The sequence below is a fragment of the Sarcophilus harrisii genome, chromosome 1 (assembly GCF_902635505.1).
Source record: "Sarcophilus harrisii chromosome 1, mSarHar1.11, whole genome shotgun sequence".
Classification (NCBI taxonomy): domain Eukaryota; kingdom Metazoa; phylum Chordata; class Mammalia; order Dasyuromorphia; family Dasyuridae; genus Sarcophilus; species Sarcophilus harrisii.
In genome coordinates, this window is record NC_045426.1 from 345,092,948 (window position 1) to 345,102,127 (window position 9,180).

Here is a 9,180-nt window from a genome sequence, read left to right on the forward strand (position 1 = left end):
GCTAAGAGTCATTCCTGCTCTCAAGTTGAATCAGAGGAGATGTTGGGCCTTGGACAAACAGCCCCTCGAGGGGATTTGGGGGAGTTGGGGAAAAGAGGGATCAATGGACTTCCTCAGAGGTCCCTCCTCCCAACCCTGAATGAGCAGGGTATGCCAGGAGTCAAGAAGCTGCCATCGTATTTCATCATGAGTCTGACTTTCTGGTCTGGATCAATGGAACAACCTGCCCTCAGACTGAAGTTTCCTAAGAGCTCTGCTGGTATCAGCTGCCTTGGGCTTTCAAGGATCCCTGGGGGAGGTGAGAGAAGAGAGCTGTCTGACTGACAGTGCCCTGCTCTCAGGCTCGCCCCTGCTATTTGCGGGGACCCCACTGTAGCCCCAGGATTTCAGTCTCCTCCCCTCCTGGCTGGAACGCAGTGGCTGCCCAGGCTCTGGCCCCGGTGCCACAAGCAGCCCCCTCTTCTAGGAAAGCCTGGCAGGGTTATTCACTAATCTATGTTTGCTTTCCCCAATGGCTCTTCTCCCACACTGGGGGGGCCGAGCTGTCAGAGAGGGAGGCAACCAAGGTGATTCTTTTTCCCTATGAGCAGCCCAGGCAGACGGTCATTTCCTAAGCCACCTCAGGTGCCCTCACTCTAGAACTCACCAGAGCTGGCTTTCTCCCGGCTCCAGTCTTCTAAGCTTCCCCACCTGCCCAAGCATAAAAACAAGGATTGGGCAGGGGGAGGGAAGAGCTTCTGCCAGAGCCTTCTGATCCCTTCCCGTGTCTCCAGGAGTTCTCAAGCCCTGGCTCACAGATCTAGGACTTCTGGCCTGCTGAAGGCTCTTTCTTGAGTTCAGGAAACATTTGTGAACACTAATGAGGGTGGGTCAGAGCAACAACTACCGCTGCTTCTATTAGGGGAGGAAGGAAGGGAATGAAAATAGTGCAGAAAAGAATGAATCCCGACGCTTTTGTGTTGTGTTAGCTCTGGGGAATTTCTTTAACCTTTCTGAGCCTCATCTGTAAAATGGGGATAATACTTATAGGCCCTAACTCACAGGAGCTTTCTAAGTGCTTTACAAGCTTCCAGAAGCTCTGCCCATGTCCGCTCTCCACAGTGATCCCTCTATCAGTACATTGTGTTTCTGTCTGTCTCAGGAGAATATAGACTTTCTCTCAGGGCTATTTAGACTTTCTCTCAGGGCTATTCAGGCTTTGCCTGCTAGGCCTCTGGCTTGGCTCTCTCTGCACTGGGACTCGCTCAGAGGGAGAGGGGAGAGCAGAGCTCTCAGGGACTGTGGGCTCCACATTACAGCTGGGCCTGGATCCTGAAAAACCTGACCTGGCCAGGTTCTGGCCTCCGGTCTGATCCACGCAAGGAAGGACAAAGAGGCAGCTAAGTCCATCCAGCCATCTGCCTCTTTTTGTATCCCCAGTGCTTAGTATAGCAACCATAGTTTAATGAATGCTTATCGATTGATTAAAGAGATTAAATGACTTGCTCAAAGCCATAAATTTAATAAAACATCCTGTGCAAATTTTCCTGATTTTAAAACCTGTTCTTTCCAGCAGATTTCTGTACTAGTCATTATAATAATACATTTTAGAAATCTTATATTTGCATAAGAGATTTATATACAAAATGTCCTAAAAGATATAGTCTAGGTGATAAGAGTATTAACCCGGAATCAGAGAGATCTAAATTCCAAATCAGGCCTCAGATAAAAGCTAGATGACTTTTGATTATGTGATTTAATCCGTTTGCTTTAAATTTCCTTCCTATAAAATGGAGATAACAAATATAACCTTCCAGGGTTATATCAAGGAGCAAATGAGATAACTGTAAAATTCTTAGCTCCGCGTCTGGCATATGGTTAGAACTTCATAAATTTTGGAATTAGTATTATTACCTCATTTGATCCTCCCAACAGCTCAGAGCTGTAAATTCATTTACCCCAATTATAGAGAAGTAAAGGGACCTTCCTAAGGTCATCTTGCAAGGTGGAAACATGAGATAAGATTGGAGATCTGGCCTCTTTCCATTTTATAGCTCTCCCTTTGTTCTAGCCTGATCTGTTTGGTTAATTTATTATCTTTAATATTTATATGTCTTTTTCTAGGACTGACCTTGGGCTAAAACAACTCATCACCTTTGTCCCTCAAACTCCTTCTGTCTCCTCCTGCACTCTTTCTGAGCTTCTGACCATACATGCTCATTTTAACTTTGGGTTCTCTCCTCAAGATTACCAAGTCCACTTCAAAGGCTTGGGTCACGTCTGTCCTTGGGATCTCATAGTCATTGCTCACTCAAGCCCCCTTCCCACCTTAGTGCCCCTGCCCTCAAAATGAATCAATCACTCTTCTCATTTGCTTATCCTAAGTTTGATACCAGTTGGTCAGAACCTTTGGATCTGGGGAAACCATGAGTGTGTTTGTGGCAAGTGAACATGCAAATTCCCTTATATTTTTTGAATTATGGATGCTGAAGGGGCTAGGAAAAGATAGCTCCAAGGAACCCCAAGGTTTTTATTTTTTATTTTTTTGGAAGGTTATTGGGATTGACGGGTCCAGAGTCATACAATTAGGAAGTGTTAAGTGTCCGAGGCCATATTTGAACTCAAGTCCTCCTGACTCCAGGGCTAACACTCTATCCACTGCACCATCTATCTGCCTATAACCCCAATATTTTTAGAACTTCTTTGTGCAGTTAATATAAAAGATTGCAAATGTGTGTGTGTAAATCTGAAGGGATGAGATGAATATAATTATAATGAATATAATGGATGTAGTAAAGGGACAGTATGGGGATATATATCCCCTGGCTAGGCTTCTGACCACTCAGAATAGGACTAGGACTCATAAAGCAGACCCCTGGTTGGGGCAGAGGGGTTTTGATCAGTCCAACCAAGCCATTTAGAACTTCGGGGACTGGTTGCTGATTCCTCTCGGGATCTCAGCCTTTTCTCCATTAGACTTGTCCAAGGAAGGTGGAGAATATGGCCAGGTTTCCAGGAAAAGGACCCAGCCTAACCCTGTTGGCCTCCCTGCTCCTGTATCTCCCTCCCCCCAGCCTATGTTCCTCCTCATCAGTCACTTGAACACAGCAAGACAGGGGAAAACCCTCCAGATCTGGGAAAGCCTCCTAGATCTTCCATTATTTCACCCTCCTTAAGATTTGAGGCTTCTTTCTTTCTGACATCCCACACCAAAATCCCAGGCCTTGTCCCCTGCTCTCTCACCTACACATTGCTCAGTGGCAATCAACTTTATCTCTTTCCCCTTTATTGAGCTTTGATTCTTTTCCAGATCATTTCTCAGCTTCTATTCTGAGAAATTATAGATCCACAGGGAGAAAGTCCACACCCAGAAAGGCCTGAGGACAAGTTTACACAGTAGAAAGTGCAGATTCAGCAGGGATTCTGGGGCCAGGAATACTGGAACTAGGGACTTCTCAGGATTCAGAAACTCAGCTCGAGAAAGTTCTTCAACCATAACCTTTCCCTTTAGTTTAAAGCCTGAAAAAGCAGAGGTCAGCCTCTCAGGGAACACTAAAGCTGAGGCCCCCTAGAACAATCAACAAAAGAAACTCCCATTATTTTTCCCCTAGGCCTTTAGATTAACCTAATCCTGGGTGAATCCTAGAATACTTGTAGGTCATTAGCCAAGGAGCCCTTATCACTAATTTCAGGACAATGTCATGAGCTTCCCAGGCCATTCCTCACATGTGGGTGGAATGGGGCAGGAGTAAAGAAAAAATCCACCTAGGTTTTTTGGAGGAAGGCGGTAGGAAAGGAGCTTGTGCCCCTTTCTGCACCCACACTCTGAGACAATGACTCACTATCTAGAGATGGATAGTATGTCTCATTCTTCATGTCTTCTGGAGTCGTGGTGGCCAGCATGTTGCCCAGAGTCCCGGTTCTTTGTGCTCTTGTTATATCGTGTCCTCCCGTGCTTCTCGCTGTCACTTTGTATCCATTGGTGCTGATTTCCCAGGTTTCTCCCAAACCGTGCCCTTGTTGTACTTTCTCATACAATAGCATTCCATCACATTTCTGAGTGGCCAGATGGACCTTGACAGAGAAAGCCTGAATCTCCGTAAACAATCTGGGAGCTTCACTACTCCCAGGGGCCAGCTGGAGGAGCACTGATAGGATTATATGGACACTTTTCATTTTGTTTAGACCTTTTGTTCTTATCTAGGCTTTTGTTCAACTGGACTTTAATTATAGTCCCATCTCCAGGTGGAGGTCTCCAAAACCTCATCTTATTGTAGCTAATCCAAGCCAAATTATGCCAAGCCCCGGAGATTATATTCCCCTTGTAAAAGATTGACTCATATTGTAGATCCTTTTAAATTCTTTTTTAGTGGCGTACTCCTGGTTAATTCTGAGTTCCACTAGGGAAATTGTCTTTCCCTTTTCCTTGCTAAAGATTGTTATGTATTTCGCCCGCTCATAGCAGTGTAATAAAATCTTTGCCCCTTGATTTGGAAGTCTCTGCCTACAAATTCCTTCGGGATGACTCTCAACACCAGCCTGTAACCCTAATATACTTTGGGGTCTCACCTGTACTCATTTTGGTGGCTAACCCCCATCATTCTGGTGACTTGGTATGGGAAGAATCTGTACCCCATAACCTCAATAATAACTTGTTCTGTTGTGCCAATGTTCCCTTTTAATGTCATGACTCAGTTTCTCCAATTGTCCTATTTAGTTATTCTGCCTCAGGTTATAACCTTTCCCTCTTAATGTTTGATGAGATCAAGATCTACCTCAGTTGCTCTGCCCCCAAACCCCACTCTATAATCATTTCCTCGTAAATGGTTGATGAGATAAAGGCTTTATTATCTTTAGGTTATAGAAATTCCTTCTTAATGTTTGACAAGATAAAGATTTATCCATTTTAGATGTCATTAGAATTATCAGTATCCTCCCTCCACTGTGTCATCCTAGGGGCCTCCCCCACCATTAGGTTATCCCCACCTAGGTACCTCCCCCATTATGTCATTGTTGTTATAATCCTATAAAAGGCTTGCCCTCTCATACTTGATTGCTGGACTCTTTGAGATGATAGTCTCCTCCAGTCCTGGACCAGCCATGGACCCATTGGTCCCAGTATCTCTCTCCATTTAATAAACTATTGAATTGGTCTCTAATCTCTGTTTTGCTCAGTTTCTCCAGCATTACAGTTCAGGCAATTTATGGACCCTTCTCGGTTTCCAACTGACCACAAAACGAGTTGCTATCTTTTTGTACATATGGTTCTTTTTTGATCTCTTTGGATGTAGAAACCTATCAGCAGTATTGATGGTTCAAAGGGTATGCACAATAGCTTTTTGGACATGGTTCTGAATTGCTTTGCTGGACCATTCACAGTTCCATAAAGAATTATTACTATACTTGTTTTCCACTGGGATATTAATATGCGATTGGTAAAGTTGTGAACTGATCCCACCATTCTGGAGAGCAATTTGTAACTATGCCAAAGGGATGTAAAATTATGTATAACCTTCAATCCAGCAGTGCAACTATTGGGTCTTTATCCCAAAGAGCTTTTTTTTTTTTTTTTTTTTTTTTTTTTTCTGAGGCGATTGGGGTTAAGTGACTTTCCCAGAGTCACACAGGGCCAGACTTGAACTAGGTCCTCCTGACTTCAGGGCTGGTGCTCTAGCTACTATACCAACTAGCTGCCCCCCACAGAGATCTTAAAAGAGGGAAAAGGATCCACATGTGAAAAAATGTTTGTAGTAGCTCTTTTTGTTGTGACAAGGAATTGGGAATTGGTGTAAAGGACATGCTGGACCTTAATCCTGAGCCCCAAACTAGCAAAATCGCTAAAATTATGTCTAGACTTGCTGGGCTCATAGAAGGAACATTTGCCTTGTAAACTGTTCCTTGAACCCACGTAACCAAGTTGAACGTTAATATGTTTATAGAGCTGCTAAGCCCACAGAAGGAATACTTACCCTGTAGACTTTTCCTTGAATCCAGGTAACAAGTTCCTGTTTTGACTAACTCTGTTTTTAACAGATCCTGTGGTTAAGCTACAGTCTGAAAAAGATTCTGTTTTTAGCAGCCTTAGTGTTCCTAACATGGCTTAGAGCCAAAATTATAGTACATAAGCTTTCTTCCCCCGACCCTAATTGCCTATTAATCACCCATGCTATTTGGCCTGCCTGCTTTGTCGAAAGACTTCAAGAGAATTCTGTTCCAGTGTTCTCAACTGTGACTCCAAGCCAAATGCTCTCCCGTAGCAAGGGGGTGTTCATCAGTTGGGGAGTGGCTGAATAAGTTGTAGTATATGAATGTAATGGAATATTATTGTTCTACAAGAAATGATTAACATATTTCAGAAAAGCCTGGACTTAACATGAATTGATGCTGAGTGAAATGAGCAGAATCGAGAAAACACACACTAACAGCAACACTGTGTGATGATCAACTATGATGGACTAATTCTTTTCAGCAAAACCGTGATCCAAGACAATTCCAGTAGCCATCCATATTCAAAAAAAGAACCTATAGAAACTGAATGTGAATCGAAGCAAACCAATTTTTTTCTTTTTTGTGATTTTTCCCTTTTTTTTCTGATTTTTCTTTCACAACATAACATGTTAATATATTTAAAAGGATTGTACATGTATAACCTATATCAGATTGTTTGTGATCTTGAGGAAGGAGGAGGTAAGAGAGGGAGGGAGAAAAAAATTGGGGACCTCAAAACTTTATAGAAATGAATGTTGAAAATTATCTTTACATGTAATTGGAAAAAAATAAAATATTATAAGTGGAGAAGAGGAAAAGTATACTTGTTGGGGCAACTAGGTGGCGCAGTGGATACAGCACCAGGTCTGAAATCAGAAAGATCTGAGTTCAAATTTGACTTCAGACACTTAACACTTCTTAGCTGTGTGACCTGGGCAAGTCATTTAATCCCAAGTGCCTCAGCAAAAGCAAAAGAAAAATTTACTTGTTTTCTCATAATCCCTCCATCATGTTATTTTTCCTTTTTTGTTATCTTTGTTAATTTCATGAGTGTGAAGTGGTACTTCAGAGCTGTTTTAATTCATTATTTCTCTTATTATTGGTTAGGTGGTGCCATGAATAGTATTGGGCCTGGAGACAGAAACACCTAAGTTCTAATGTGGTCTCTTACACTTTAGCAAGGCAAATATATATTTTTCTTAACCTCTGTCCACCTCAGTTTCTCAGCTATAATATGGCAATAATAATAGCATCTACCTTCCAGTATTATGAGGATCAAATGAAATAATGTTTGTAAAGAATACGATGATTGGGATCATAGTAAGCATTTAATATATAGATTTTTAATGTAGAGCATCTTGGATATTTTTAATATGGAACATATAGGTAGCACAATGGATAGAGTACTAGGCCTAGAGTCAGGGAGATCTATCTCATCTTCCAGAGTTCACATCTGCCCTGAGATACTAGTTGTGTGACCCTGGGCAAGTCACTTAATCCTGTTTGCCTCAGTTCCTCATCAGTAAAATGAGAGAAAAAAATCGCAAATTACTCTACTATTTGTTAAATGACACTAATTTCTGCTATTTTTGGTAGGAAAAGACCAATCTTAAAACTGAATTCACTTTAAAGTAAAGGAACTGAGTTTTTTTTTCATTTTTAAAATTTTTTATTATTATTTTTTTATTTACAAGATATGTGCATAGGTAATTTTTCAGCACTGACAATTGCAAAACCTTTTTTCTAACTTTTCCCCTTCTCCCCCCACCACTTCCCCCAGATGACAGGTTGAATACATGTTAAATATGTTAAAGTATAAGTTAAATACAATATATGTATACATGTCCAAACAGTTATTTTGCTGTACAAGAAGAATCAGACTTTGAAATAATGTACAATTAACCTGTGAAGGAAATCAAAAATGCAGGCAGACAAAAATAGAGGAATTGGGGGTTCTATGCAGTGGTTCACACTCATTTCCCTGAGTTCTTTTGCTGGGTGTAGCTGGTTCAATTCATTACTGCTCTACTGGAACTGATTTGGTTCATCTCATTGCTGAAGAGGGCCACGTCCATCAGAATTGATCATCATATAGTATTGTTGTTGAAGTATATAATGATCTCCTGGTCCTGCTCATTTCACTCAGCATCAGTTCATGTAAGTCTCTCCAGGCCTTTCTGAAATCATTCTGTTGGTCATTTCTTACCGAACAATAATATTCCATAACATTCATATACCACAATTTATTCAGCCATTCTCCAATTGATGGGCATCCACTCAGTTTCCAGTTTCTGGCCACTACAAAGAGGACTGCCACAAACGTTCTTGCACATACAGGTCCCTTTCCCTTCTTTAATAAATCTTTGGGATATAAGAACAGTAGAAATACTGCTGGGTCAAAGGGTATGCACAGTTTGATAGCTTTTTGAGTGTAAGGAACTGAGTTTTTAAAAAATCAATCTCAAGTTCCTCCTGCCAGCAAAACTTTTCTACCAGGTCCCAAAGAATAGGATACTACTGAAAAAAAGTGAAGAACTGAGTGACTTTTTAATTAAATGTGGTCATTTTTCTTATGCTGGCTTGACAGCATTAACAAACAGTTAATATTTCTCCAGTTATTTAGATGTCTTTATTTGTGTGGAGAATGTTTTACTGTATTCATATCATTTCTGTGTGTGTCTTGGCAGGTAAACTCTTCAGTGTTTTATCTGTTTTATCTACTTACTATCTGTAGTTATTTTAAATGGAATTTCTGTTTTTTCTTGCTGGATTTTTGGTAATAGAAATGTGGATGATTTGAATGGATTTATTTTCTATTTTGCAACTTTAAAAAAACTACTAAACAATGCTAGGATTTCCTAGTAACACATAAATCACCTGCAAAAAGTGATAATTTTGCTAGTTTTTTTTTCTTCTGCCAGTCCTTATTCCTTCAGTTTTCTTTCTTATTACTATAGCACAGTATCATTTATAGCATGGTATTTAATAGTAACAATTATTATGAATATCCTTACTTTACCCTTGATCTTAGGAAAGATCTCTGACTTATTCCCATTACAGATAACACTGACTGTTGGTTTTAGACAGGTACAACTTATTTTAAGTAATGTTCCATTTATTTTTATGCTTTCTAGTGTTTTACATAGGAATAGGTGTCACATCTTATTAAAACCCTTTTATGTACTTATTGATATAGAACTGTTGTTGTTTTTA